Below are 26,991 nucleotides of genomic sequence, written 5' to 3'. Positions count from 1 at the left end.
AAACCAGCTGTCGAATGGGTTAGGAGAATAAAAAAAAAAAAAATCTTCCTGGTTTCTTGGTCCCAGGGTGTGTGGACTCCGCTCTGCAGACAGAAAACAAATATAATATAAAGGGTCACACCGCTTTATTGGTTAACTAAAATGATTGGATTATGTACACAGCGAACAATGGACAGCCCTACTTAGCACCGACTGCATTCAAATGGCTACCAGCACGAAGTGTGCAAGGACTACTAATAGACAAAATACACAACCTCACAGCTGAGGATGACCTCACCGTGGTGGGTGGGTAGAGTACTTTGTTTTTGAAATTTTCATAATAGCTTGCATGCAAATTATAGAGGAGAGAGGAGAGAGAAAAGAGAGAAGAGAGAAAGAAAAGAAAAAGAGAGAAGAGAAGAGAAAAGGAAAAGAGAGAAGAGAAAGAGAGAAAAGAGAGGAGAGAGAAGAGAAGGGAGAGGAGAGAGGAGGAGAGAGAAGAGAAAAGAGAGAGGAGAGAGGAGGAGAGAGAAGAGAAAAGAGAGAGGAGAGAGGAGGAGAGAGAAGAGAAAAGAGAGGAGAGAAGAGGAGAAGAGAGATCTCTGCTTCAAAATTTTATTTGGTTATTTGAAAAAAAAAATAAAAAATAAAAAAATCAAGATTTAAATAAAAACATGCAAAATCGAATAAAACCACTCAAAGGGGGGGGGGGGGGGGGGGGGGGGGAATCAGCGGTTAATGGTCTAAACTGCAGCCAGCCTGAGGTCTCAGGTGTTGAGATGCAAAGAACCGGCCAGGTTTCTTGGCCCCATGGTGTGTGTTCTCCACTCTGCAGACAGAAAACAGATATATTATAAAGGTTACCTAAAATGATCGGATTATGTACACAGCGAACAATGGACAGCCCTACTTAGCACTGACTGCATTCAAATGACTAGCAGCACGAAGTGTGCAAGGACCACTAATAGACAAAATACACAACCTCACAGCTGAGGATGACCTCACCGTGGTGGGTGGGTAGAGTACTTTATAATTTGCATGCAAGCTATTATGAAAACTTCAAAAACAATTGGAGAGAGAGTGTGAGAGAGCGCGAGCAAGCGCGAGAGCCAAGAAGTCTCTGCTTCAAAATTTTATTTGGTTATTTGAAAATATAAAGATTAAGATTTAAATAAAAGAAGATCTAATAAAACCACAAAAAAAAAAAAAAAAAAATCAGCCGTCAGTGGTCTAACTGCAGCCAGCCTGAGGTCTCAGGTGTTTGGAAATGCAAAAAAAACGGCCAGGTTTCTGGGCCCCATGGTGTGTGGACTCCACTCTGCAGACAGAAAACAGATTATAAAGGGGAACACCGCTTTATTGGTTAAGTAAAATGATTGGATTATGTACACAGCGAACAATGGACAGCGGTACTTAGCACTGACTGCATTCAAATGACTACCAGCACGAAGTGTGCAAGGACTACGAATAGACAAAATACACAACCTCACAGCTGAGGATGACCTCACCGTGGTGGGGGGGTAGAGTACTTTATAATTTGCATGCAAGCTATTATGAAAACCTCCTCCAGTGGTAGTCAGGTGCATCTTATTTGAATGCAGGGTGTGCACTTTGTCTATGTGTAGTCTTTGCACACTTCCTGCTGGTAAACATATGGATGCAGTCTGCCCTAAGTAGCACTGTCCATTGTTCGCTGTGTACACACCTTAAAGAGAACCTGTACTGAGTAAAAATATTTAAAATAAACACATGAGGTAACTTCAAATGAACATTACATAGTTACCTTGCCATCAGTTCCGTTCAGAAGCTCACCATTTTCTTCTGACAATGATCCCTTCCAGTTCTGACAATATTTTGTCAGATCTGAAATATATCAGTTGCTGTCAGTAAAATATCAGTTGCTGTCAGTTATAGCTGAGAGGAAAACTGATGTACCAGGTAATGTCCATGTTTCCCTATGGCTCAAGTGGGCGATGTTACAGTTTAACTGTGTGCTGACCAGGAAGCTGTTATGGGGTAATGGCCATTTTCAAAATGGAGGACGAAAAATTACCTTGATCACAGTGAACAAACCGGACGCGGGACAGGAGAAAGACACTGAGGAGTAGACTACATGGAAGGTAAGTATGACTTGTGTATGCTTATTTTGACTTTTAATTTTCAGTTCAGGTTTTCTTTAAGTATTTTTCAACCAGCTGCTCCCATCAATACAGTAGGATGCGAAAGTTTGGGCAACCTTGGTTATCGGCATGATTTTCCTGTGTAAATCGTTGGTTGTAACAAAAAAAAAAAAAAAAAGTCAGTTAAATATATCATATAAGAGACACCCAGTGATATTTGAGAAGTGAAAGGATGTTTATTGGATTTACAGAAAGCGTGCAATAATAGTTTAAAGAGACTCTGAAGCGAGAATAAATCTCGCTTCAGAGCTCATAGTTAGCAGGGGTATGTGTGCCCCTGCTAAAACGCCGCTAAACGGGGGTCCCTTCACCCCCAAACAACTTGGTCGTAGACTTAGTCGTGAAATTTTCTCTTCCTGGAGGCAGGGCTAACGGCTGCAGCCCTGCCTCTAGTCGCATCTATTAGACGCGCATCGCCGCCTCTCCCCCGCCCCTCAGTGAAGGAAGACTGAGAGGGGCGGGGGAGAGGCGGAGGTACGCGTCTGATAGACGCGCATGAGGCAGGGCTGCGGCAGTTAGCCCTGCCCCAATGTGGTAGCGCTCCCCGGCTGCACAAAGGGGATTTGGGGGTGAAGGGACCCCCGTTAAGCCGCGGGATAGCGGCCTTTTAGCAGGGGCACACATGCCCCTGCTGAGGTCTGAAGCGAGATTTATTCTCGCTTCAGACTCTCTTTAAATAAAATTAGACAGGTGCATAAATTTGGGCACCACAAAAAAGAATTTAAAGCAATATTTAGCAGATCCTCCTTTTTCAGAAATTACAGCCTCTAAATGCTTCCTGTAGGTTCTAATTAGAGTCTGGATTCTGTTGGAATGGTCCAAAATACCTTCATCTTTATAAAACCTCTAGTTCATTCAGGGTTGATGGCTTCCGAGCATGGACATCTCTCTAACTCACCACAGATGTTCAATTATATTCAGGTCTGGGGACTGAGATGGCCATTCCAGAATGTTGTACTTGTTCCTCTGCATGAATGCCTTAGTGGATTTTGAGCAGTGTTTAGGGCCGTTGTCTTGTTGGCAGATCCAGCCCCGGTGTGGCGTCAACTTTGTCACTGATTCCTGGACATTGGTCTCCAGAATCTGCTGATACTGAGTGAAATCCTTGCGTCCCTCAACTTTGACAAGATTTCCAGTCCCTGCACTGGCCACCCAGCCCCACAGCATGATGGAACCACTACCATATTTTTCTGTAGGTAGCAGATGTTTCTCTTGGAATGCTGTTTTTCCTCCATGCATAATGCTCCTTGCTATGCCCAAATAACCCAATTTTACTTTCATCAGTCCACAGCACCTTATTCCGAAAGGAAGCCGGCTTGTCCCAATGTGCTTTCGCATACCTCAAGCAGCTGTTTGCACTGTGGGCTGAAAAAATGCTTCCTCTGCATGACTCTCTTACATCATCTCCTTGTGTAACGTGTGCAGAATGGTGTAACGATGCAGTGACTCCATCTACAGCAAGATGAGGTTGTAGGTAGTTTGTGCTGGACTGTGGGTTGACTGACTGTTCTCACCATTTGTCACTTCTGTTTATCCAAGATTTTTCTTGGTCTGCCACTTTAAGCCTTAACTTGAACTGAGCCTGTGGTCTTCCATTTCCTTAATATGTTGCTAACTGTGGAAACATACAGCTGAAATCTCTGAAACAGCTTTCTGTATCCTTCCCCCACAACCGTGATGGTGAATAATCTTTGTCTTCAGGTCAAGTTGAGTTGTTTTGAGACCCCAATGTTGCTACTTTTCAGAGAAATTTAGAAGAGGGAAACTTACAATTGACACCCTTAAATACTCTCTCATAATTGGATTCACCTGTGTATGTAGGTCAGGGGTCACTAAGCTTACCAAGCCAATTTGAGTTCCAATAATTAGTTCTAAAGGTTTTGGAATCAATACAAATTTATGCACCCATTTAAATTTAAACAATTATTGCGCACTTTCTGTAAATCCAATAAACTTCATTTCACTTCTCAAATACCACTGCGTGGTGGTTATGATAAAAAATGTCAGTTAAATACAGGATCTTCTCAAAAAAATAGCATATTGTGATAAAGTTCATTATTTTCTGTAATGTACTGATAAACATTAGACTTTCATATATGTTAGATTCAAATACACACAACTGAAGTAGTTCAAGCCTTTTATTGTTTTAATATTGATGATTTTGGCATACAGCTTATGAAAACCCAAATTTCCTATCTCAAAAAATTAGCATATTTCATCCGACCAATAAAAGAAAAGTGTTTTTAAAACAAAAAAAAAAGTCAACCTTCAAATAATGATGTTCAGTTATGCACTCAATACTTGGTCGGGAATCCTTTTGCAGAAATGACTGCTTCATGCGGCCTGGCATGGAGGCAATCAGCCTGTGGCACTGCTCAGGTGTTATGGAGGCCCAGGATGCTTCCATAGCAGCCTTAAGCTCATCCAGAGTGTTGGGTCTTGCGTCTCTCAACTCTCTCTTCACAATATCCCACAGATTCTCTATGGGGTTCAGGGCAGGAGAGTTGGCAGGCCAATTGAGCACAGTAATACCATGGTCAGTAAACCATTTACCAGTGGTTTGGGCACTGTGAGCAGGTGCCAGGTCATGCTGAAAAATGAAATCGTCATCTCTATAAAGCTTTTCAGCAGATGGAAGCATGAACCCACTTTTGAACCAGAAACAGTGGCAGAAGCACCTGACCTGGGCTACAGAGAAGCAGCACTGGACTGTTGCTCAGTGGTCCAAAGTACTTTTTTCGGATGAAAGCAACTTTTACATGTCATTCGGAAATCAAGGTGCCAGAGTCTGGAGGAAGACTGGGGAGAGGGAAAAGCCAAAATGCCGGAAGTCCAGTGTCAAGTATCCACAGTCAGTGATGGTCTGGGGTGCCATGTCAGCTGCTGGTGTTGGTCCACTGTGTTTTATCAAGGGCAGGGTCAATGCAGCTAGCTATCAGGAGATTTTGGAGCACTTCATGCTTTCATCTGCTGAAAAGCTTTATGGAGATGAAGATTTTATTTTTCAGCACGACCTGGCACCTGCTCACAGTGCCAAAACCACCGGTAAATGGTTTACTGACCATGGTATTACTGTGCTCAATTGGCCTGCCAACTCTCCTGACCTGAACCCCATAGAGAATCTGTGGGATATTGTGAAGAGAAAGTTGAGAGACGCAAGACCCAACACTCTGGATGAGCTTAAGGCCACTATCTAAGCAACCTGGGCCTCCATAACACCTGAGCAGTGCCACAGGCTGATTGCCTCCATGCCACGCTGCATTGAAGCAGTCATTTCTGCAAAAGGGTTTCCGACCAAGTATTGAGTGCATAACTGAACATAATTTGAAGGTTGACTTTTTTTGTTTTAAAAACACTTATTTTTTTATTGATCGGATGAAATATGCTAATTTTTGAGATAGGAAATTTGGGTTCTCATGAGCTGTATGCCAAAATCATCAATATTAAAACAATAAAAGGCTTGAACTACTTCACTTGTGTGTAATGAATCTAAAATATATGAAAGTCTAATGTTTATCAGTACATTACAGAAAATAATGAACATTATCACAATATGCTAATTTATTGAGAAGATCCTGTATATCATATAGGAGACAGTGATTTATACAGGATGATCATGACCATTAACAAGGTTGCCCAAACTTTAGCATCCCACTGTAGTTCTGCATTTACTGTTAATGTATATGCACAGCTCCTATTTTGGGTACATGGTGCGTTTCTAGGCATCTGAGGCAGCTTGCTGATGTGCTGATCTACCTTCTATTGTAAAATGATCGCATTAGTAGTAATTTTTTATCCTATTTATGACCCAGATTTCTGATCTTTTCCTTTCAATTGCTATTATAGTATTGGACATTCTATCATCTGAGAAAATGTTACTGTTATTGGACACCATTAGTCTAACAATCTGATGCAGAAAACTTCCCAAAGTGAACACAATAATCCCTAGATTTCTTTATGGTTATCTCATGGTAACTTGCACAACTTGCTGTACTGATGACTTGAGGTGCCCACTATCTGTCATTTTAGCAAACAATCAACATTCCGATTTGATAACCACGATCGGAAAGGAAACCATCAAAAATCATCCCTCAGTGGCATCAACTTGATTAAAAGTATAAATATGATCATTTCAGATAAACCATGCACAAAATGGATCGATACTTTAATTGTCTGGTCAATTGGCAGAATCAACATTCTGATGTATCTGCTACTTGGTTTCCCAGTTCTACTTTTGTAAATAACAGTCTTGTTGCAGTAACGCCATTTGTTTTTCCAAATTAAAAAGTATAACAAAGTAGAATCAAATTACAAGTTAGGGTTCGCTCCTCTAGTCTTCTACTCTGACTAATTTGGGTATAAATGCAGGTACTAAATTTTAAGCAAGATGACTACTTCTAACATCAAAATGGAGGCTTGGTGGAGTCTGAGGTCGCTCTATGCTCCTGCTGGTGGAATCTCATAGAACCTTATGGAAGCTTTTCTTCTGGGATGTTATGGAAGCTCTCTCTCATGGAGTCCCTTTCTCAGTCTTAAAAAGCCAAGAAATTCATTCACATACACCCCTACATGACCACCTCAAGCTCAGGTGTCATTCCCCTCCCCCCTGTCCTTGCCATTTATGACTTCTTTGGACCTCTAGATGGCATGATAACCTCACTCATGAAGTCCGGTGATGTTGGCTGCAAGACACAGGGGGCACTCTGATCATACAGGTGTTTGGATCTGTAAGATGACCCTTCCTTTCATAGAAACTTTCTCAGGCATCATAGAGACAAATAGAAACTATTTAGCTATTGTTCATCTGATAAGACTGTTCCCATGAAATTCCATTGTCCCCTCGGTTTTTATGGCTTTAGCATCCAAGGGTCCCATACTTTGAGATAGGAGAACACCAGTTTCACTGGCTATTTAGTCGCTAGACCAGCTCTGATTGTTTCTGTTCCCAAGGGTAATGCATAGTGTCAGATGGGGATTTGCTGAACAGGATCTCACTTTAGTTTCTGTAAACACCACCAGCTGTTTTTACATTCAGCATTCCTTTGGGATGGTTTCACCCTGTTTCACACCTATGCCAACATAGAAACCATATCCAACAAGCTGACACACGGGTGCACTGGGCAGTAGGCTGTATACAGCTGACACACGGGTGCACTGTAAACGGTAGGCTGTATACGGCTGACACACGGGTGCACTGTGGGCGGTAGGCTGTATACGGCTGACACACTGGTGCACTGTAAACGGTAGGCTGTATACGGCTGACACACGGGTGCACTGTGAGCGGTAGGCTGTATATGACACACGGGTGCACTGTGGGCGGTAGGCTGTATATGACACACGGGTGCACTGTGGGCGGTAGGCTGTATATGACACACGGGTGCACTGTGGGCGGTAGGCTGTATATGACACACGGGTGCACTGTGGGCGGTAGGCTGTATATGACACACGGGTGCACTGTGGGCGGCAGGCTGTATATGACACACGGGTGCACTGTGGGCGGCAGGCTGTATATGACACACGGGTGCACTGTGGGCGGCAGGCTGTATATGACACACGGGTGCACTGTGGGCGGTAGGCTGTATATGACACACGGGTGCACTGTGGGCGGTAGGCTGTATATGACACACGGGTGCACTGTGGACGGCATGCTGTATATGACACGGGTGCACAGTGGGCGGTATGCTGTATATGACACGGGTGCACTGTGGGCGGTATGCTGTATACAGCTGACACGGGTGCACTGTGGGCGGTATGCTGTATACAGCTGACACACGGGTGCACTGGTTCGCATGACAGCTGGGGCCCCAGTCTCACTGGCTGGGGCCCCCAAGCAATAGCCAGAGGGAAGTAAGGGTGGGCCCAGGACCTCTCACCACTTAATTCTTTCATGAACACATTGAACACCTTTTAAGTTATGTTAAAACCAAGCACACCATTGTTTTTCTTGTGAAATTCCCAAGAAGTTTGATGTGTCACATGACCCTCTTCCTATTGAAAAAAAACCCTAAAGTTAGATTCAAAATGGCCAGCTTCAAAATGGTCGCCATGGTCACCACCCATCTTAAAAGTTTCCCCCCCTCACATATACTAATGTGCCACAAACAGGAAGTTAATATCCCCAACCATTCCCATTTTAGTGTAGTTTTGCCAAAACTTATCCAGCTGATCAAATTTGGTCTGTCAACAATGATCTTTACTTTGGTGTGCCAACACACTCACTCATATAGGTCATTGCTTCACTGAGATATGCAAGCCCCTTCACCATGACAAGGCACCAATCACGAAGGGGAATGGACTCATGTACATGTTTTTTTTGGCTGTTGCAGCCACAGTGTAGCACCAGAGGCCAGAAACATTAGGAATGTACAGTCACATGCCAGAAAAATGACGTTTTGTAGCAGCAGCCTTAATATTTCAGGATTTACCTGTAGGAATTTTTTAAAACCATTGTTTCTTGGACCCTAGTTGGTGGTGGACAGCTGTGTGGAGACTGAGTCACAAGTCTTCCTGCATGCAGTAACCCTCCGGGATCCATGCCTCATTCATCTTAATAAGCGGGATCACTTATGGGCATGGATTGCTCCTACGCCACCGTCCTCCGCTGCCTGTAGCTCCGGTATTGGGTCCTGTTACTTCATCCAGTCTGCACAAGAGGAAGTGCGCCCTTTAAGTATCTCTCCAGCAGCTGCTGAGAGGTATGTAAATAGCTGCGACTGGAGGAATTTGCAGGAACCGGAGCTACAGGCAGTGTGGCAGCAATCTGTGCCCATGGGGCAGGAGGAAGCCCCAGATATGGGCATCTATATCTCTTTTCAACCCAGAACCACACAAAACAAAAAAGGAAATCACAATTGCTGTACAAATAACTGGCAGTCATTTCAAAAGTGCTTTACAAAGCACCAGAAATTGATGTGGAAAATGCTGCAAAAATAAAGACCACAATTACTTACAGGAACATGTTTTCCAGGAGGTCCTCAGTAGTGTTGGGCGAACAGTGTTCGCCACTGTTCGGGTTCTGCAGAACATCACCCTGTTCGGGTGATGTTCGAGTTCGGCCGAACACCTGACGGGGCTCGGCCAAACCGTTCGGCCGCATGGCCGAACTAAGAGCGCATGGCCGAACGTTCCCCGAACATTCGGCTAGCGCTGTGATTGGCCGAACGGGTCACGTGGTTCGGACCCGAACGCGCTCTGATTGGCCGAACGGTCACGTGGTTCGGGTAAATAAATACCCGAACCACGTCATATCTCTGCCATTTGTCTGTGGGTTTAGCTTTGGGTAGGCAGGCAGGGTAGTTCGCGCTCCAGCCACGCTAGCCAGGGTCCCCCCCAGTCATTGTGTGTCGCTGCTGGGAACAGTAGTACACCGCTCGCTCAGCCAGACTATATATAGCATTGTTTACTGCCACTGTACCTCGCTCAGCCACGCTATATATAGCATTGTGTTTACTGACACTCTGTGTACACCGCTCAGCCAGACTATATATAGCATTGTGTGTACTGCCACTGTGTGCACCTCGCTCAGCCACGCTATATATAGCATTGTTTTTTCTGACACTGTGTACACCGCTCAGCCAGACTATATATAGCATTGTGTGTACTGCCACTGTGTGCACCTCGCTCAGCCAGCCACGCTATATATAGCATTGTGTTTACTGACAGACTATATTTAGCATTGTGTGTACTGCCACTGTGTGCACCTCGCTCAGCCACGCTATATATAGCATTGTTTTTTCTGACACTGTGTACACCGCTCAGCCAGACTATATATAGCATTGTGTGTACTGCCACTGTGTGCACCTCGCTCAGCCAGCCACGCTATATATAGCATTGTTTTTTCTGACACTCTGTACACCGCTCAGCCAGACTATATATAGCATTGTGTGTACTGCCACTGTGTGCACCTCGCTCAGCCAGCCACGCTATATATAGCATTGTGTTTACTGACACTCTGTACACCGCTCAGCCAGACTATATATAGCATTGTGTGTACTGCCACTGTGTGCACCTCGCTCAGCCAGCCACGCTATATATAGCATTGTGTTTACTGACACTCTGTACACCGCTCAGCTAGACTATATATATATAGCATTGTGTGTACTGCCACTGTGTGCACCTCGCTCAGCCAGCCACGCTATATATAGCATTGTGTTTACTGACACTCTGTGTACACCGCTCAGCCAGACTATATACCATTGTTTACTGACACTCTGATTCTGCTGGGAACAGTAGTACACCGCTCGCTCAGCCACACTATATAAGCATTGTGTTTACTGCCACTCTGTGTACACCGCTCAGCCACACTATATAGCATTGCGTACTCTGCCAGTCAGTGTGTATATTGCTGGGATCAGTAATACTCCACTCACCGTCAACCACTATATGAGCTCAACATGAGTTCCCCAGAGACCTCCGCTGTGAGCAGCACTCCCAACAACAGCAACAGCCAACGCCCCACACAAGCTATAACATCCACCCCAGCAGCCAGTGGTCAGCAGCAGCCCTCCCCGGAGGAGAACGTTGTGTCCATCGCCAGAGCGATTGAGGGCTGCCATTGAGGAGATGATGGGGCCTGATGTGGAGGAGGAGGTCTGGCTCAGGCCAGCAGCATCCCAAGTTAATGTTGAGGACGATGAGGGGTCTGTGTCTGGGGATGTTGGGGTGGCAGAGGTGGTGGGTGGGTCAGACTCAGGAGAAGAGTTGTATGATGAGGATGATGATCGGGACCATCTGTATGTGCCTCAGAGTCCGACCCCAGAAAACATGTTGTATCGTGTGTTTAGGTACTAAAATCTGCGTTCCCAGTAGTGTTGGGCGAACAGTGTTTGCCACTGTTCGGGTTCTGCAGAACATCACCCCGTTCGGGGTGACTATATAGCAGACTATATAGCATTGTGTTTAATGCCACTGTGTACACGGCTCAGCCACACTATATAGCATTGTGTTTACTGCCACTCTGGGTCTGCTGGGAACAGTAGTACACCGCTCACCCGCCACTGTATAGCATTGTGCTCTGTGTCGCTGCTGGCAATAGTGGTACACCGCTTACCCACCACTGTATAGCATTTCTGTACTGCCACTGTACTGCTGCCAGTCAGCGTGTACTTTAAGGATAAGTGAAATGAGGGAGAAATCCGGTGAAAGAGGGAGGGGCAAGGGAAGAGGTGTTTCCCCTGACGGTTCACGTACAGGCCACAGGGGAGCACCCAAGAAAACCCACTCAATACCGCCCATGTTGTCCAGGACAACCACTCTCACAGATCCAAAACAGGACCAGATAATTACTTGGATGACCTCTCAAGCGTCCAGCAGTGGGTTAAGCAGCACCAGCACATCACGCACGAGGTCCGAGTCCTCAGCCAGTTACAAGGAGCCAGTGGGCACAAAGCTGACACAACCGGCAGCGACACCACGCACACAACTGCCAGATAACCAGACGACGTTGGAGTGAGCTGCGCAGAGGTTGTTCTGGGGAGCTCTACTCCACGGCGGCGGCCCCCCACAATGACATATGACGAGTTTCAGGAGATGGAAGAGGAGGGTATGGACAATGTGGACATAGACCCAGATTTTGTTTGTGAACGAGAACATCGCCGTCGTAGCAGCAGCACAGCCACAGATGTCTGTTGGGGAACCCACTGCTGCACGAGTTCGCCTTGTGCCACAACTTAGGCGGCGCGCAATTTCAGGCACCGCAAGCGTGGAAGTTCAAGTGAGAGGCAAAAGAGGCGCAAACAGAAATCGCCAGCAAGGCAGGTGCTCCAAAGTCTGGGCTTTCTTTGAAGACTGCACTGAGGATGTTACCATGGCGATTTTCAAGGTGTGCAAGACCCGCCTGAGCAGGGGGAAAAGTATTAACAACCTCTCCACCACCAGCATGAGCCGCCACATTCTATCCAAACATCCCACTCTGTGGGCAAACGCGGCAGGACAGGGTACCACCAGCAACACTGCCTCCCTTGGGTTCACCAGACTCACCACCAGACCCGCCTCAGCAGCAGCAGTAGGCCAGCCATTGCGTGGTTCACAACATTCACAAACATCAGACGACGCTGACACTGTCACTGTCACTTTCCGGACTAGTGCTCTTGAGGTCTCCCAGTGTTCAACACAACAACCAACAGCCCTTCGGTGTGCAGCCCTACGGTTGAGTTGTCTGTCTCGGAGATGTTTGAGCGCAAGAGGAAATTGCCAGCAAATGACCCCCGGGCCGTGGCAGTAACAGGCAGCCAGCATAGCCAAGCTTCTGGCCTGCGAAATGCTGCCATATCGAGTGGTGGAGAGTGGAGACAAACAGCTTCAAGGGCATGATGTCAGTGGCCATCCCACGTTACGTGGTTCCCAGCCGCTACCACTTTGAGCACTCTGCAGTGCCTGAGTTGCATGAGCACGTGGTCAGCAAAATAACCCGAAGCTTTAAGAATGCCGTTGCCTGCAAGGTTCACCTCACCACTGACACCTGGACGAGTGCGTTCGGCCAGGGTCGATACATCTCCCTTACCGCGCACTGGGTGAACCTTGTGGAGCCTGGCAGCGATTCCTCACCTGCTACGGCGCGGGTGTTGCCCACGCCACAAACAGCTGCACCGCCGTCCCTCCTACTGGATAACAGCAGCACCTACCTCTGACTCCTTCTCCTCCAACACATCTCAAAGCTGTACCTCATCCGGAAACGCTAACCCAGCAGCAGTAGGATCGTGGAAGCAGTGCAGCACAGCTGTTGGCATGCGTCAGCAAGCGTTGCTGAAGCTGATCTGCCTTGGGGATAAGCAGCACACAGGGGAGGAAATTTGGAGGGGAATAAAGGAACAGACGGATTTGTGGCTGGCAGGCACCGCTGGACCTGAAACCAGGCATGAAGCTAGACACCTGGCACGAACTGGCAATGTACGCAATAGAGGTGCTGGCTTGCCCGGCAGCCAGCGTTATGTCGGAACGCTGTTTCAGTGCTGCCGGAGGCATCGTCACAGATCGGCGTATCCGCCTCTCCACAGAAAATGCAGACCGTCTGACTCAAATTAAAATGAATCAATCCTGGATTGGAAACGACTACGCAACACTCCAGGACCCCAACCAAGTAACATGACCAATGAACATCTGGGATGGTTTAGCGTTTCCGGTCCCTGTTTATTTAACCTCTCATCTTTATTACATTTATGACTGCATGGCGACAAAAAGCATTGCTGCTATATCCGCACGCTTTTTGTCCTCATGCAAGGCCTGGGTTGTTGTGTCTCACAAAGCGTGGCCTTCTCCTCCTGCGCCTCCTCCTGTTCCATCACGTGTACTGCTGCTGGTGCTGGGTTAGCGTTACCGGTCCCTTTTCCTGGAACCTCTTCTCTGTATTACACTTATGACTGCATGGCGACAAAAAGCATGTTACCTGTGCAAAGAAACATGACATTTTCCACATTTAAAAGACAGTTTTTCCTTTGAAACTTTACAATCAATTTTCTCAAAAACTATAAGCTCTTTTTCAAATATTTTTTTTCCCCCTTGTACCCACTCCCAAGGTGCACATACCCTGCAAATTTGGGGTATGTAGCATGTAAGGAAGCTTTACAAAGCACGAAAGTTCGGGTCCCCATTGACTTCCATTATGTTCGGAGTTCGGGTCGAACACCCGAACATCGCGGCCATGTTCGGCCTGTTCGGCCCGAACCCGAACATCTAGATGTTCGCCCAACACTAGTCCTCAGGACAGCTCCCCCAATACTCTTCTCCTTCCCAATCTTTGGACAGGAAGCGAGATTAGCATAAATCTTTAATACTCCTTAGAATATATATTTTCTAATAAAAATGTAAATGTTATGCTAATCTAGCTTCCTGCCCACAGATGGGGGAGGAGACTAGTATCAGGGTGTTTTCCTGGGACAAGAGCTAAGCGATTGCATTTGTCATTTCTAGTGTGCCCCAGCTCTAAGAGCGGCCTCTGCTGGCCATTCCCAGTCAGGCCCTGGTGTTTCTTCAGTAGATGCTACAGCACTCACCGCTTCCACCAATGTCTCTAATGGCTCTTCTGACTTCTGCCTGGCAATGTCCTCCAATACCGTCATTGATGCTGGAAAGGCCCCACTGGAATCAGCAAAGCTGTAGTCTGAGGAGGAAGGAAAGACAATGAACCCCAGAATCTCCACAAACCTCGGCTGGACTTGAATACAAAACTATTCTCTTAAAAAGGAACCAGAGCTGAAAAAAAAAAAAAAAAAAAAAAAAAATGATTTTATACATACCTGGGGCTTCCTCCAGCTCCATACGCGCTGATCGATCCCATGCCGCCGTCCTCTGCCCGCTGCTATGAGAAACATCTCCGCGCTGTTCCGTCAGTCGGAGCCAGTCTACGCATAGTAGAAGTGCGCTCTTTGTGCATCTCTGCAGCAGTGTATGGAGAGATACGTAGAGGGCGCACTTCTCCTGCGTAGCCCGGCTCCGATGACGTCAGCGACAGGAGCTAGTTCTCGTAGATGCGGGCAGCGGTGGATCGATCAGCGCGTATGGGGCTGGAGGAAGCCCCAGGTATGTATAACATTTTTTATTTTGTCATCTAGGGTTCATCTCTGGTACCCTTTAAACAGTTCATGGGTGGGGTGTTGTCCTGAGTGGAAGGCTTAATGGCATTTTTCATCCCTAAGAGTGGCCTATGCTGGCTGTGAAAGACTCTGAAGCCTCCTAAAATTCCTTTTTATTGAATATTTCTCTTCTGCAATATCAGAATAGCTAAGAACCAGAATGCTGTGTTTAACCCCCCCTCCAAATACCGGGGCAAAAATCCATGACTTTCAAAGTCGTGGATTTTGCTGACTGGGGAGGCAGAGCTTAGAACTGTAGCTCTGCCTCCATCATCAATCACCGCTGATCACCATCTCTCAGTGAAAGAAGACAGAGGGGCGGGGAGCGATAGACACAAGTAGAGGCAGAGCTACAGCCCTAAGCTCTGCCGCTACTAGGAACCGTTCCCCACCTTTTTCCCCCAGGGGATTCGGGGGTTTTAAACATCATTCTGCCACAGGGAAAGCGGTTTACCCATTCCGATATTGCAAGAGATAACTATTGAATAAAAAAGTGGAATTTTAGGACTTGAGTCTCAAAAAAAAAAAAAAAAAAATAAAAATAAAAAAAACCACCACCTGGGCTCAGATTTAAAATGTATTTTTATTTTAGTAGGTCCTTCAACACTCACCGTTTCAGTGTTTCTTTGTAGGCTCTTTCCTGCACAATATTCTGCATACCCATAAGATCCAGAGTTCCAAAGGCCGATTCAAACAGGAAGGGGGGGGGGGGGGGGGGTCTTCTTGCCAGTTTAGTCTGAGGAAGGAAACAACAATCTTCACAAACCTCTGCTGGACATGAATACAAACAACTATTCTTCAGCCTGCGGTGTTCTCTTCTAGGATGTACATCAAAAAGGGGCACTGGGCAAATTGGTGAGCCGGGTGGAACCGCCAGTAGGCTCTCTTACACCCCTGGGAGCTAGCTATGTAATTCCCATAAGCAGGAGTAGTAAGGTGTGGTGGCAAACTAGGCAGTGCTCCCTGGCGGTAGGATCACAGACTGTAGTAGGGAAATACATCAATGGCAGCAGCAGGGGGAGGACTAAGGTGTGTCCTCAGCAGTAGCACAGAAGGGCATGGCACCGAATTGGTTGTAACTCAGCATGAAAAAATGTCACCCAAATATGAAAGCATCCATGAACCCTGGCGGTGGATACAGACTTTAGTAGAGAAATACATCAGCGGCAGCAGGAGGGGGACTAAGCACTCAGCAGCAGCACAGAAGACCATGGCACCTCACTGGTGGTATTACAGCATAATTCTGGCCAAAAATATAAGCATCCATGGACCCTGGTGGTGGGAACACAGTAGGGAAATGCTGCAGCAGGAGCAGCAGCAGCATATGAGGCCAGGAGACATGCCGGGTGGCACCACAGCAAAAGATTAAATGAACCAGGCCAAATAGGAGTAGTACTTGCCTTAAGGGGACGACTTTAAGGTAGGACCCCACCTTTTTCATGGTTGCTGTTGTCTCTACCAGATAAAGTGTAAACTTATTTATAAATCTGACCGGCCGCCTTCTAACCTCTCTAAAACAAACAACAATTAGGAGTAGGTTCTAACTTGCGTTGGAAAGGCAGGCATTATTGAAATTCCCGGCCACTTCATGTCCCCGTCACCAACAGCAGGGGCCAGGAAATTGCTTCCCACCCAAGCCTGGTTTAATTTTGAGGAAGGTGAGTTTATTCAGTTGTCAGAATTCTAGCGGTTTTATTTATGCAGGAAAAGCTGTCATGTGTATGTATATATAAAAATATTAATGATCAATACAGTCCTAAAGAAAGCAATAGTTATTCTCTCTCTTTATATATCTATCTATCTATCTATGAAATATATTTAAAAACTGGTGGTTTGAGACAGTAAAACATTCTCGTGAGATTGTTAGGATTCTAGAGAGTTGACGTGTTCTAGTACAAGGTCGTTACAGCCAGCAAGGAAAAATTTCCCAGCTAGAGAAAGTCAAAATATGAAAGATCTAAAATAATAAGAGGTTTTCGAATTAGTTAAAGAAGATTCAATGATGCCACCTGGCAGTTTCATAGTTTTATAATTCTGAATAGATTGTTATGTTCTGAAATGCTTACCTCTGCCGGTTGAAATGATAGATTTATTCACCTGAAAGACAAATATATAAAACATGATTTTATATTAAGATTTAATATGCAATTATTTCTTATATGAGTCATTGTTTTAAGAAGAATTATATAATAAGCTTTATATTTAAATAAGTATATTAGAAGCCCTGTATGCTTCAATAAGCCTTACATTGCTGAAGGTTCTTACAGGTCTGTGTTGGTGTCAACCTGACCTGGGAAAGTACAGACACATTCCAAAAACTAATTAGCAGAAGGGGATATTATCAGAAATGCGTCATGAATGACATTGTTTAGTCTCAATGTCTGGGGCAGCCAGCAGACAAGATGGCTGGTGACGTCCATTTTTAATTAACTGCGTCAGAAATGACCCTATATCAAATGTCAAGCACTGTAAATAATGTTAATTCCCACAAGATAAGGTAATTAAGAATTTATAAACAATATTGTGATTTAGGTATTCAAAACAGATAGCGTTTGACGCACTAAGTTTTAGCCAATCAGAACCTGGGATCCAGGGAAATTCCAGATTAGGCAGCCATATTGCTTCCTATCCCTATAAAAGTAGGGGCTGAAAGCTCATAGTTTGCAGAAGCCCAACAATCTCCTGAGAAGACATGAGGCAGAAGCTACCTTTCCACAAGTGGTTCTAGATGCTGAAGAGATGACAGAGAAGGGGTAATATGCTTAATATTCTGGTGATTTACTTTATTAATTGTTCAGCATTAAGTTTTGTTAAGATGTTAGCAAGAAGTTTTTTTTAGAAGCTATTTTTTATGCTATTTCTAGAAGATTACTACAAGTTTTACACAGCTATTATATACACAGCTATTGACACAGATGAGACTATTTTTGATCTTATTCTACATAACACAACTGTTATATTCTTTTTTGAATGTACTTAGAAGATTGATGATCGCATGGCTATAAAGCCTTGATAAGATGGAATACTGTTAGAAGGAAACACTACTTGGAACTGTTCATATTTTGTATATATGCTGTATGATAAGCAAATACAATTTTTTATATAAAATCATATACTGAGTGCTCTGATTCATTTCAAGGTATACCGTCAATCTATAATTACTGTTATAGAGGGTTCAGACCCCGCTATGCCGGATTTATATGATAGCAACACTATAAAGGCTGGTCCTTTACTGAGTTAGCAATCATGAAAAAGGCAAGAACCGCTCAGGGTTTTTGACACAGTCATTGAACAGCTCAGAGTGTTTATTGGTGACCACACCATCGGCCGCACTAAAGCATCTTTCGGATAGGACAGTGGTAGGGGTGCAGGACAGGACTTCTAGGGCATACTGGGTAAGCTCACTCCAGATCTCCAGTCTCTTGACCCAGTGCTCCATGGGGCTGTCTATGTCCAGCCCGCTGAATGACCCCATGAAGTCAGACACCATGCTGGAAAGTCGCTGCTGGTTGGAGGATGCTATGGCTGGCACCTCTGATCTGGGCAGCTACACTGCATACAAGCTCTTAGGCTCAGCAGGTCTCCGGTGTGCCGGATGCTGGTGGCCACAGGCACCTGTTGCTGGGTTGGCAGAATAGCAACAGTGGGGGTGGAAGGCTGGGGGGGGGGGGGGGGGAAGGCTTCCTGAAGTCTGTGCACAAGGGCCCCCTGCAATCCCTTGTGCGGCGCTCAGTGGTGGATGGTGACATGAACTGTCCCAGCTTCCCCTTCAGATTCAGGTCCCGGATCAAGGTGATCCAGGTGTCCTCCCTTGCATGCATCTGGGTCACCTGGGGGTCCCTGAAAAGGCAGCGCAACATGTGCACACCCATGGGGAAGAGGCCAGCATTGGCAGACACATCTTCATCCCTCCCTGAGACAACATGCCTGTCCTCTTCCCGCACCATGTCCTCCTGAAACCGCCACCCACGCACAACGGCAGCAGTGATCTACTGCTCCCCCTCAGCATCCAGGTTAAGGACCTCCAACTCCACTGCCTAAAAGTCGTTGTCCTGTGGAGGTGGACTGTGCTGCCAACTGCTCCTGATCCAGATGGGTCAGGGCTGCCTCTCCCTGTTCCATCAGATCATACACTGCCCTGTCCAGCAGGCAAACCCATTCAAACGGATGCCCGCTCCTGGCTCACCATCTTGGTTCCATGCAGGAAGGGAGCCAAGACCAGGCACAGTTGCTGCATGTGTCCACTCAGCTGAGGAGATCAGCTGCAGGTTGGTGGAGCCGGAGACGGTTTCCTTACAGTTGTACCTGGTGACAGCCATCCTGTGCTGGCGCAGCCACTCCAACATGGCCAGGGTTGAGTTCCAGTTGGGACATCTATGATCAAGTGGTGTGATGGCAGGCCCTCATGCTGCTGTAGGTTGGCCAGCATTGCAGAGGCAGAGCATTGGAAATGGTGCATCAGCTTCTGCGCAGCTGGTCCACCTCCGGCTAGGTGCACAGGAAGCGCTGCACCACCAATTGAGAACGTGGGCCAAACAGGGGGATATGGTCGAGTAAGCTTATCCTTCCCCAGGCTGAGAAATTTCAGCAGAGCTTGGCAGTGGTGAGGCTTTTCGCTTCTGCTGAGGTGGGCTTGATTGCTTGTGGGGTGTAGAAAAAAATAAAATAAAAATAAATATGAGATCAAAGGAGCCTGCTGCATCCCCCCTGATCCCACGTGAACTGATGGCACCACCAACTGGCTTGCTGCTACTATGCCAGCTGCTGTTGCTTTCTTCTCACTCCCTACCACCAATGTCACCCAGTGCACGATAAGGGACAGCTAGCGGCTCCCAAAACTGCTCCCAAACTGGAGCAGCACACGAATATCACTCCCCTCTTGCACCAGGGAGTACAGAAGGAGCTGGGAACACATGGCCCAGGCCAGCAAGCCATTCAGCTTCCGGATGTGCCTGTGGCCAGGAGACAGAGGCTTGGTCAAACCATGAAAGCTGTCGCTCAGCAGGGTCTGCCAATGTCCTACATGGGAAGCTGAGGGAGCAGAGGAGGCCAATGAGGACTGGCTGGCCTCACCAGCCTCAATGTCTGTGGCATGAGCTGCCAAGGGTGCACTTCAGTGAGAAATGAGTTTTCGTACTGCGGCGGCTTGATGACCATGAGGAAGGGATGCTGCTGCTCCTGAATGCCGCGGGGTGTCTCCTGCTCTGACCACCCTGTTCTTGGACCTTCAGCCTCTTAACTCTGCAAAATCTTTCTGGTGCTGGCTCCTCAGGTGGGTCTGGAGGCTTTAGGTACCCATCATAGCCATGTTGCACCCACAGATCAAGGTTTTTTTTTTGCAGGAGTTACACACTGCATAACAGGTGGACAAATTAAAATAATTCCATATTGGGGATGTAAAAAAACCCCTACGGTGTGAAGAGGGTGTGGTGGCTTTCCCTCTGGTTGGGGGTTGCGTGGTGCTGCTGATGGTGGTGCCGGCTGAAGCAGTGAGCTGTGGCTCCTGCCTTCCATGCCCACTGCTGGACCTTCCCCTGCCTGACATATGACAATTCAATTGCCTACACTCCTGTGCCCCATCCTCCAAGCTGCCTTTGGAGACCTCAGGCATATAAAGTCCTGCCAATCATCCTCGTCATCAACCGCTTTTCTCCTGACCCCCCCACCACCTCTTCCTCCCATCAGCTTTTCTCCTGACCCCCCACCACCTCTTCCTCCAACATCCCCAGACACAGACCCCTCATCCTCAAAAATCTGCTTGTGCTGGCCCAAGCCCAACTGACGGGCGAGCCGTCAGTGCGCAGAAAACGCAGCCGCAACCGACTTCCTGCCTTGGTTGTCGTTGCGCTGCCCCAATCAGAATCTCATGTCTGTGGACACCAGGCAGTCCAGCCTGGGGGGTCTCTGCTGTCTTCAGAGAAATAGTTAGCCTAGTTCTTTTCATGAAGCCTGTGCCCTGTGACTTGCTAATGAAGCCAGAGGGGTAACACTCAGATGTTAATTAACAAACCAGGAGTCTTTTCAGAGCCAAGGAAGCTAATCCCAGCAGGGGGCAGACTTAGCGGAACCATTCAGCCAGGATAGGGAAACATAGAGTTATGATCTTTATGCATGTTTTAGAAGTACCATACATCGGAGAAATGTGGAAGTTATATCATTCTGCTGGTCCGGATCTTGTGAGTGTTTTGATATTAAATTTGGGCCCCTAGCCTAACCAGAACGCTGGGAATTCCACCGTTTTTTAACCGGGCATGCAAACATGCCCAAGTTTGATATATTAATCGGTAGGTTCTGGGGATCGAGAATATGTAATTATTATCTGTGTGCCGGCCGCGCAGGTCTGCCTAGGGAACCTGTCAGGATTATGAGTTTGCTAAAGCCCCTGCCCAGATGTGATTACCATAGTCCGGCCTGGGGGGCCGACCCTGGAAGCCCGCCTCTGAGCTCAGCTCCATTAAAAGTGAATGAGCTGCCTGGGAAGAAATTCCTCCCTTTACCATCTTCAGGACACACGGCCACTATGAGGAACAAGTGGTGGCCATATTGCCAGAGCTAAAACAAAGGACATCCTCCATTTTGTTTGGATTCTAAATCTTGCTGAACTTTACTCTGCAACAAAGAACTCTAAGAACTTGAAACCGTTTTGCTTGAACTTGACGATTTTCCCACAAAAGGACATATTTCCACAAACCATAAGTATTTTTCTCCCTTTTATTTTTCATACTGGCTATTACTGTCTTAATAATTGTTGATTTTCATAATTGTCTGTATATATTAATTATTTATATTGCTGTGAATAAACGACTTTCTCCAAGTCATTCACTGTTTCGCTACCCTGCTTATCAGCACACACAGAAATGATCCCGGGTCTCTGAAGATACGCTACTGTTTGTTTGTTGTTGGCTAGACAGAATATCGTGTGTTTAACCGTTTTATTCGCAGGATTAGTCAGTCAGTTAGTGGGCCCCACGGTCCCATAGTAACCGCGGTGGTGGCAGTTTACTCTGAACCAGTAGGTGACGTTGTAATTACCCGTGTCTCACAGGCTCCCTTCTGAGTTGTCTGCGGCTAATTCTTAACGGTTCCTGCGCATTGACTGCGACCAGAGTTCGCACGATCTGTGCGCTGGCACCGTTTAGAAGGCTAAGTGCGGTCAGCCACTGAGGGCTCCTGTGACACCAACCTCCTCCACATCAGGCCCAATGATCAATGAACTGAGGGGCAGAAAGCTCTCATCCAGGGAGGGCTGACCACTGGCTGCTGGGGTGGATGTCACAACAAGTGGGGGGGGCAGGGCCGGGCCGAGGCATAGGCTGGAGAGGCTCCAGCCTCAGGGCGCAGTGTAGGGGGGGCGCAGAATTCATTCAGCTGTCATTCCTAATTGTGTTTGAAGCAGAAAAAAATAAGAAAAGGGGATACATGGCAGTGACTGCAAGCCAGATAACTAGATATTAAGGTGTTGGGGAGGTTGTGGGCCCTGTGGCGCCTCTTAGTCTAATAGCAATCAGTGTGTGACGGCTGGGGTGGGAGGGATGGAGGGGCGCACTTTGGTGTCTCAGCCTTGGGTGCTGGAGGACCTTGTCCTGGCTCTGGGGGGGGGGGGGGGGGGGGGGGGGGCATTGCCTGCTGGTCAAATCGGAGTTCTGGGAACAAGTAATGGACTGCTTCTCCACCACTGCCTCTGCCTGCATGTCCTGAATGGCCATATGGTGAGCCAAGGTGCTGAAAATGGGTGCCAACGGCGGCCGCTGTGCTGCTGGACGCCACTCTGCTGCATCCCCTACAGCTGACCACCCTCTCCCTGGCAGTGGACCACTCCCAGACATGGCAGTGGCAATGGCATTCCCTCTCCTGCCTCGGCCCCTGGCAGACTTTCTCTGTACACTGTATTTGAAGGTGGAAAGTGTGCTGCTTTTTACTTCAATGTGTGTGTAGACAGATGGAATATAAACAGGGCTTTAGTTATTGATTTTTTTTTTTAAACTGGCAATAGAAAAAACAAATGTGCAGACTGTGCAAGTACTGAAAAGAGCTGTCTACAAATACAATACACATACACCTGTAACAACAACATTTCTATAGCGCTTTTCTCCCATAGGACTCAAAGCGCTTAGGGGAAGGGACAGGGAAATCGTAAACAAGTTGGGTTTTTTTTTTTGCGAATAAGTGAAATTTTCCCCCAGTGATTTTTTTTAATCCTAAAAATGTGTACATATGGGTTGTTTGATTTTTTCTTTAAGTTTTTTGTGCAATGTTTTTTTTTGGGGGGGGGGAATATTTTGAAAAGCCATGAGGCTAGGTTTACAGTGGGATGTTGCGTTGTGACCTTATAGGGACCATGAGCAGAAAAAACAAAAAACTAAAAAAGTAATAGAGAAGTAAAATCAGTGAACACGTGCCTGCCTGCACTACGCACAGCACAGTAACTGCACACTGACAGTACACCGTCACTGACTACAACTAACTTAAGTTAATCGCTGGCTAGCTAAATTACAAGTATCAAATACAGTAATAGAGCAATAAAAGGAGTTACAATGCTGTTTTACACAAAAAACTCTTGCTATGTAACTGGAGATGCTCTCAGTACCACTCAGTCTAGCAAGGACAGAGCTCTTGAAATGGCTGCCGCTTTATATACAGGAGGGGAGGTCATAGCCTCCCCTCCTATGATTGGTTGCTAGGGCCTACACTTGGGGCCTCCGGTTGGCCCAGTGACGCCATTTCCCCCAGTCACGGATTTCCGACCCGTGATCATGGGTAGAATCTGAGTGATTGGAATCTGAACGCGGTCTGATCATGGATTCCAGTCTGTTGAATACTGGAAAAGAGGCTCTTGATCATGAGACTGTGATGAGCACCACTAGTGTTTGCAGAGCGGTATATAGTCTGGTCTGCTGTATCTGTATTCTACTGCAATCAGGGCCGGGACAAGGTCCACCATCAACAGAGGCTGAGCTGCCCAAGTGCGCCCCCCCCCCCCACACGGCGATCGCGCATTGTCAAATGAGAGACACAGTGGATCAGTTCTTTAAGATTCTTGAAGACTTTCGCACAAAGTACCACGATCGCTTGAACTCTCGATCAAGCCCGTCGTGTAATGTCATGTGACCCGGCAGCAGGCAGATGGATCAAGGATTACTTGTCAAGTTTGTTGCTGGATCCATCTTCCTGCTTTCGTTAGGTGAGTACATAACTTAAAGGATACATCTGACAAATTAAAAAAGAAACAGATGTACTGACCTGGAGCTTGCTCCAGCCCCTGGAAGCCTGTGTGTCCCTGGGCGCAGCTACTCTCCCAGTCCATCTAGTGTGGTCACCTCCGTAGCAAATGCCAAACTGGCAGGTCGTCATCCACTGCGCAGGCGCCCAGCCGATCTGCTTGCTATCAAGCTCCCTTTGCCGGGAGCATTCTGCACAGGCGGAAAAGTACTGCGTCTGCGCAGAATGCTCCCGGCGACAGGAGCTTGATAGCAAGCAGATTAGCTGTGCCCTGCTACAGTCGGGACCACTGGAGACAGGCTGGAAGCGGAGCTGCCCCGAGGGACACACAGGCTCCCAGGGGCTGGAGGAAGTCCCTAGGTCATTAAATCTCATTTTTTATTATGTTCGTCAGATGTATCCTTTAAGCAATGTGCACCCCTCAGACTTCAGGTGCCAAATAAACCCACAAGAAATAGGAATCGACAACACCAAAATAATGTGCATTGTTCAAACCCATGGATAGCAGACACCTGAGTGACATGATTGATGACAGTGCACAGACACACTGTATAATATTATCCATCATATAATGCATCATGTATGGATATAATCAGTAGCTGATAGGTGTACATGTCACATTAATATGTAATATTATCCATCATATAATGCATGACAGACAGGAGCTGTGCTTGTCACATTATAATATATAATATTACCCATCATATAATGCATAAAAGAGAGGAGCTGTGCTTGTCGCATTAAGGAGCAGGGGTTGTCACACACCGGGTCGGACTGGGACACTGGGGGCCCACCAGAGAAATTTTAGCCTAGGGCCCACACACCCCATGATTTGGCACTCACATACCCTACTCCAGTGGTTCTCTTAACAGCATTACCTAGTGATATAGAGGTCCCCCTCCCTCCCCTATACAGTCCCCTGTACTCTGTAAAGTGCTGCAAAGGATGTCAATGCTCTATAAAATACATATTATTATTAATAATAATAATAATACTATGTAAGGACAATAGATTGTTACTATGGTAGGATTCGATTGTGAGCTCCTCTGAGGGCAGTCAGTGACATGACTATGTACTCTGTAAAGTGCTGCAGAAGATGTCAGTGCTGTATAAATACATAATAATAATATGGTAGGGCATTACACTATGACTATGGTAGGATTAGACTGTGAGGTCCTCTGAGGAGGAGTCAGTGACACTTCCTATTCAGAAAAATCACATTACACGCAGAAACATTTAAATATAAGTTAGCTTCTCTTCGGTGAGGTTAAAGTAAACCAGAGACAAGTATTTGGCAGCGTTTTATACATACCTGGGGCTTCCTCCAGCCCCATCGGCACAGATCGCTCCCATGCTGCCCACCTCAGTCTTCTCCCTCTTCAGTAACAGGACCGGAACTTCAGCCAGTTGGTGCATGCGCAGGGCGCTCCTCTGTCTCACTCCCGTGGCTGGGAGCAATCTGCACCTGTGAAGGCGCAGAAAGCTCCCAGACACGGGAGCGAGACAGAGGAGCGCACTGCGCATGCACCAACTGACGGCGACTGAACAGACTTACGGGACCAGATACCAAAGAGGGAGAAGGCGGAGGACAGCGGCGTGGGAGCGATCTGTGCCGATGGGGCTGGAGGAAGCCCCAGGAATGCATTGAATACTGCCAAATAAATGTCTCTGGTTTACTTTAAGTATACATGTGAATCAAAACATTTCTGGCACTGCAATACATTATTAAGATCTCACCAGCCTCCTCTTGTCTGTTGTTTACTCTGGCCCACAGCTTTTCCCCCATAAGTGTTTTCTTCCTGCCTGTCTTCTCTTCTGTCAAGGAGTTAATCTTTCCTCTTAATGGTCATTCTTTTCCCAGCTTAGTCTCTTCATCTGTCCCCTGCATTCCCTCTGTAATTGAATGCTGTCCTCTCCTTCTGTAATGCTTCTGTACACTTTCCCCTGCTGCTCCACTCTCACTGGTGTTTCCTTATCTTTGTTCTCTGCTTTGTCACAGCTTCTTCGGTCTTTCCTCACAGACACAGTGTACTCTCCCTCAGAGCTGCTCCATGTCACAGGCAGCTCAGCATCTCCCTTACAGCCAGCTCTATCTGGCTTCTCAGTTGAAAATCCGCGCGCTGCTCTCCAACCATCAGCTGAGAGCTGCACGTCTGTGAAGTGTGTGCTTGACTGCTTGTCAGTCACATGACTCTTCTGCTTCCTGTCTCATCTAGGGACCTGGTCTGCACAATCCCCTTGCCAACAGTATCTCTCATGCAGCGAGTACTGGCCGGGGCAAAACACACACACTTACATTTTATTTATGAGGGGACAGGCCACGGCTCGCACAGCCGAATCCACTATCACCACACCACCCCACCGTCTCCAGCCTGCCTCCTCCTAGCTGCTGACTGCCTGTCCTGACTCACAGGACAGGAGACGGCAAGACGCTGAAAGGCACGTTTAACCAGCCACAAGGGGGCGGGACCCACAGGCTGCTGATGTCACTGAGAGAGACACGCTGGCTGGCTCTACGAGAGAGGGGCTGGCAGCATCGCTGGAGTCGGACGGTAACCATGGCAACAGGGAAGCGGAGAGCGGATTGTATACACTCCGCTCCTGCTACATCATCCCCGGCAGCAGCTATCCAGCGCTGTGTGAATCGGCGGGCGCAGGCAGCATGAACACACCGGGGGGCGGCTAGCCAGAGGCAACACAGACCTGCAAGTTGCGCTCACTCAGACTGCTGACATGCGCCCAGAGGCCCCAGCCTCGTCGGCCTCTGTGTCGGCACGGCCCTGACTGCAATGGTCCTCAATAATTGAATGTAGGCATCCCCTAGTAGCTGATGTTCTGTTCTATCTGTACACAAACACCATATAAAATCCTGCTCTGATATCAGGGTAGAGTATTTTGGTGTTTTGGGTTGAATTACCGGTTTGATCTGGGTAAGGATGGTAACTTTTTCAGTTGTTGGTACAGGTAAACCTAATACATGCCCTATTATTGAAAGTGTGTGGTTAAATTGTACAGGTTTACAGTTTTCAGCCTTATCCTACATC

General features: G+C 47.0%; 1 long non-coding RNA gene across 2 annotated transcripts; it reads right to left on the bottom strand.

The window, feature by feature from the left end:
- On the bottom strand, positions 1-26,385 carry LOC137525924 (uncharacterized). Of its 2 annotated transcripts, none has more exons than XR_011023068.1 (5): positions 25,685-26,385; positions 16,795-16,825; positions 15,340-15,464; positions 14,150-14,256; positions 1-83 (listed from the first exon to the last, which is right to left on the bottom strand). It is a non-coding gene; the product is annotated as an uncharacterized lncRNA (long non-coding RNA). The 2 variants fall into 2 exon arrangements; XR_011023069.1 differs by lacking the exon at positions 1-83 and adding an exon at positions 13,405-13,542.
- Positions 26,386-26,991: the final 606 nt, after the last annotated feature.

This window comes from Hyperolius riggenbachi, chromosome 7 (genome assembly GCF_040937935.1).
Source record: "Hyperolius riggenbachi isolate aHypRig1 chromosome 7, aHypRig1.pri, whole genome shotgun sequence".
In the NCBI taxonomy this organism is placed as follows: Eukaryota; Metazoa; Chordata; class Amphibia; order Anura; family Hyperoliidae; genus Hyperolius; species Hyperolius riggenbachi.
Note: the sequence above shows the minus strand (reverse complement) of the source record. Positions and strands in the feature narration are given on the sequence as shown.